This window comes from Pinus tabuliformis, chromosome 6 (assembly GCF_031772625.1).
Source record: "Pinus tabuliformis cultivar Carrire ecotype Pingquan chromosome 6, CPIR1, whole genome shotgun sequence".
Taxonomy (NCBI): Eukaryota; Viridiplantae; Streptophyta; class Pinopsida; order Pinales; family Pinaceae; genus Pinus; species Pinus tabuliformis.
In genome coordinates, this window is record NC_142292.1 from 1,503,602,910 (window position 1) to 1,503,608,033 (window position 5,124).

Here is a 5,124-nt window from a genome sequence, read left to right on the forward strand (position 1 = left end):
TGGCGGAGGCGTGCACAGGACAAGAATAATTAATGACCTTCAGATCCACAAATGAATGGCAGAGATCACATTCGAAGGAGCTATCGGGAGGAAATATGGATGTGGGAACGAAGGCCATTGGATCTGGATGTTGCAGATCTGACAGTTGACGGAAGCGGACGACGCACGGAGATTAACGGGTAGGAGAGGGGTACGGTGGCAGAAAGCGGTTTTATCGCACCGCCTATCGGAGGAGGCGGTATCCGTATGTGATGGAGCGATCCTATAAGATTACGACTACCGTTGAACTTGCGATGGACGCAATCAACGGTGGGGAAGTGAACGATGTTTAACACGTGGTAGAAACGGTGAAGACCATCAGATCAGGATGTGATCAACGGTGGAGATCAAAGCGGAGGGATAGCGGGGTAGGCGCGGGTTATGGCACGTGGGAGATGGTTAATTCGAGGATCGAATGAAGGGATGGGGCTTTGAAGAGTTCTGTAAAAGAATGGAGGAAAGCGGGGAATGCGGATTTTCATAGAAGAAATAGAGACAACGGAAAGCAAGAGCGGAGGAGAATATAGGTTTACGAAGGATTTTGGAGGAAAATAGAAACAGTGGGAGGTTAAGAGGGTGTGAGGAAACTGAAAGAGGAAGGAAAAAGAGACTGCAGTGAGCTCCTATTTCGACATGAACCCACCATCAGACCTGAATTTGGCCCTTAAATGTTGAAGTTGTAGCAAAGCTAACACTGGCTCCTTCTGGGGATGAGATCCTCCTTGTGAGGTCTCAAGAACTGCAGACCAATGCATCCATTCAAAACCAGCTTCAAAAACATTTCCTAGTATCCATTGGGCATGGAGTCAAACTAAGTCTATTCTAAAACCTGAAAAAGAAACTGCTTACAATCATTAAGGCCAGAGGACCTTATACAACATGATTACTAAAAAATTGGCCAACTGATGTGCCATCAAAATTGTTTCTCCTGCTCTTGACCCCTTCATCATAGAGCTGCAAAACAGGGTTTATTTGATCCTCTACCTCAAACAGTTTAGGACATTTGAGATTAATAGGTAGATATGGATCAAAATTCATCTCCCTTCTGTGTATTCTCCTCCTTGGATGTTCTTTATGTAAGCTTCTGTACACCTGCTGAATAACCATTGTTGCTGTGTACTTATCTTTGTCACATGTGGCCTGCACAATAAATATGAATGTTGTACCAATATGTTCATGTGTAGGGGACACAAAAACACTATCTGCTCCTGAATATTTGTTTGAACAATCCTCATCCAAGGAGGAGTTCCACAACTGTACACCCTCTTCCTCTGTCACCTAACAAGCTGCCTTTTCAATCTGTATGAAGGCCATATGAGTAGGCATCAGAATATCAAGATTGAGATGATCAGTTTCAGCCTTGAGCATTGAATTTTTTTCTGCCTCAGTGTTTAAGGGGAAACTTTGAGGGATTTTCACTTGAGCAGACAAAGGGACAAAAGATGATGGGGAGCTTTCCTCTCCCTTTTTAATCACTGGACTGGGGACCAAAGTAGGCAGGAAAATTTGAAGATCTTCAAAGCCATACAAAGATGGGCTGGCTTCGAGCTCAGATTCGTCGAGGATGAAGGGATATGCTACTACTTGCTTCTGTTGATCAGCTTGTTGTTCTGTAGCTACAACAAACTGGTGAACAGTGCCTCCGGATAATGCTTCTTCATAAGAAGCCCTAGTTAGGAAAGGGGCATCTTCCAAACCATGGACCTCCTCCTCTTCATCAGGATTCTCTTCTTCCATGACTATATTTTGTAAAAGGGTCTTCACCCCTTTATCTTCATTTGTAACTTTATTTCTTTGCATAATCTACAAATGCTCATGTGTTCCTCTACATGGATTTGGAGTTGGAAGAGAAAAGGAACAATGAGCCTCTGCCTCTTGAGAATACTTCTCAGCCTTTAGTTTGGAAACTTCAGAGGCTAGAAACTCTATCATCCTAGCTAATTCATCGATCTCAAGCTCTGAGGATGATGAAGATTCACCTCCCTGACTTCATCATCACCTTCGAGTCTTTCTGTAGCAATAATGTTTGCTTCTACTTCAAAGGCTGCAGTTTGCATATCAGCCAAAGAAGTGCATCTTCTTTCTCTTAACAGCAAGCAGAACTGAGAATCGAAGGCATTAGCATAAGTAAGCATGGTAGAAGCAGGGGTGGGTCTTACTTCACCTAGCATTCTGCTATACATAAGATTGAACCTGATGTTGAAATCAGACAGTAGCTCGCCATCTTCTATCTGCAAGTTCCCAAATTCAGTATGATAAAAGAGTAGATCTTTATTATTCCCCTAGTGCTTTAGGAACACATCATCTAGGGCCTCAATGTCTACAATAGACCTAGGGGGTAATTCTCTGAACCATTTTCTAGCTTCCCCATCTAGGCTTTGGACAAAAACCCTCATCCAGACATCCTCTTCATTGATATATAGGTTATCAGCATAGCTATAAAAGGCCTCGAGGTGCTCTTTAGCTATTACTCCTTCTATACCAGTAGACTTTGGCATAAATTCTTGATAATCTCCTGCAGGCATGGCATTCAAAGGGATAGGCAAGACCAGGGGTCCATACTTAGCAGCAACAATTCTTTCTATCTTTGTAAGAGCTTGCTGACCAGCCATGACTGAGGAATATGAAAGGATACTGGTAGATTGAGTGAAATGGATCAATGAAAAGAATGACAGAAATAGAGGAATACGATGGACAGCATGGAAATCTTCTTTCTTTGAACTGAGGTTCGAAATGGAAATGAACAACTAAGGTGTTGTATGAATCTCTGAAGGTATTTCTACACTAGCAGAGATACATAAAAATATTAAGGCTTACCTGGTCCTGATGCTCCTTTCTACTATACTTTCTTCTACTTAACGATCTTCTTAGGATCAGGCACTGGTTCAGCTGGTGATTTCTGAAGATTTGTCCAAGCATGCCTCACCAACTATGCCAGAACTACAATGTGGAGTCGCCAAAGGTTGGTCTTGCTCCAGTGGAGTCGCCAGATAGATTATTACAACCAGAAACCATGTTCAAAACTTGTCTATCATCAAAGCTTGAAACTATGTTGTTCTCCCAGGGAAACTGAGCTTCAATTCTCCTCTCCTCAGCAACAGCGCCAATTAATGTTATCACCCCAATAAACTCTCCTAGGTTGTATATCAGAGATGCTCGGGAACATTACAAACTCAACAAAAATGTTGGAAAATGGTGGATGAATGAAATAAATGATGCTTATTCAAGCCAGATAACCACTTCTACTATGCTTAACCCCAGACATGAGTGAACACCCCCAGACTACAAGGCTTTAGACCACCAACTACTCACAGTTTTAAGGAAAATGTGGCGATGGAGAATACTGATCACACCAGTAGATGCACAGGACCCTGTGATGGCTAGCTGCAACCAGTTAAAAGGTCTGTAAATCTGTTTCCTAATGCACAGACAGGATGACAGCTCTCTGGCATTAAAATAACAAAAACCTGCATACAAGTTCAATGATACAAGCTAGATTCTAACACAGAGGTGGGATGACAACCCCTCTAATGCTAAACATCAAAAGCACATGAAAAGTTCATAACAGGCACAACCAACAAGAAGAAGAAGTGGAAAGTGAGCAATTAACAGCAAAAGAAGCTTTCATTAGCTGCAAATGAAGGCCAGAAGCTGTAGGTATCACAGTAGTTACAGTCTCCAGAAGTTGAACTTTACATCAAAATAACATTCATCCACCATCAACCCCTCTCTTTGTGAGTATATATGGAGGTTGGTTACAAAAACACTCTGTTGTGTTACATGAGAAGGGGTGATAATGGACCACCTAACACATTAATTCTCAAATATGGGGCTCCGCTACATTCTACCTGCTTTAATGGATGATTTAGACATTCTCTAGTGCTCTGTAGTCCTTCTTGGTCAGGTGGATTCATGTATGGATGGATCTCCATGACTAATAAATGCCTTTGACTGCTCGAGGCTGTCCTTTTTCTTCTCGGCCAAGCTGCTGGTTAATTGCAGTTGTTGAAGCTTTATTACGCAGAGTACTTGGTAGCAGATGGCTTCGTCCTTCGGGAGCTTAAGACAGTCAAAGGAGTAAAGACAGTATGGTAGAGGCGTGCACAGGATGAGAATAATTAATGGTCGTCGGATCCACAGATGAACGACGGAGATCACATCGGAAGGAGCTATCAGGAGGAAATATGGATGGAGGAATGAAGGCTGTTGGATCTGGACGCAGCGGATCTAACGGTCGACGAAAGCGGATGACGCACAGAGATAACAAGTGGGAGAGGGGTATGGTGGCAGAAAGCGGTTTTATCGCACCACATATCGAAGGAGGTGGTATCCATATGCGATGGCGTGATCCTGTAAGATTACAACGCGTGGTGGACGAAAATCGCTGCCCCCACGGGTTAACGCGTGCACAAGTCGCGCGATCGGGGCTTGTGACTACCGTTAGATCTCGCGATGGACGCGATCAACGGTGGGGAAGTGAACGATGTTTAACACGCGGTAGAAATGGCAGAGACCGTCAGATCAGGATGCGATCGACAGTGGAGATCAAAGCGGAGGGATAGCGGGGTAGGCGCGGGTTATGGCGCACGAGAGACAGTTAATTCAAGGATCGAATGAAGGCACAGGGCTTCGAAGAGTTCTGTAAAAGAATGGAGGAAAGCGGGGAATGCAGATTTTCATAGAAGAAACAGAGATAGCGGAAAGCAGGAGTGGAGGAGAATATAGGTTTACGAAGGATTTTGGAGGAAAATAGAAACAGTGGGAGGTTAAGAGGGTGTGAGGAAACTGAAAGAGGAAGGAAAAAGAGACTACTATGAGCTCCTATTTCGGCATGAACCCACCATCAGACCTGAATTTGGCCCTTAAACGTTGAAGTTGTAACAAAGCTAACAGGGACCAGATGATTTCGTATAGAATCAGTTGGTTAAGTGAAAAAGGTTGGTTTGATACTAAATCAGCATTTTCTAGTTCTGTGTCACTAGTTGGACCAATGAGGGCTTGAAAAAAGTCAAATTGGTTGGTTCAATCGGTTCTAATAACATTGGTTTTGAGGACCCATGACTTTGTCAAACAATTCTTTGCACA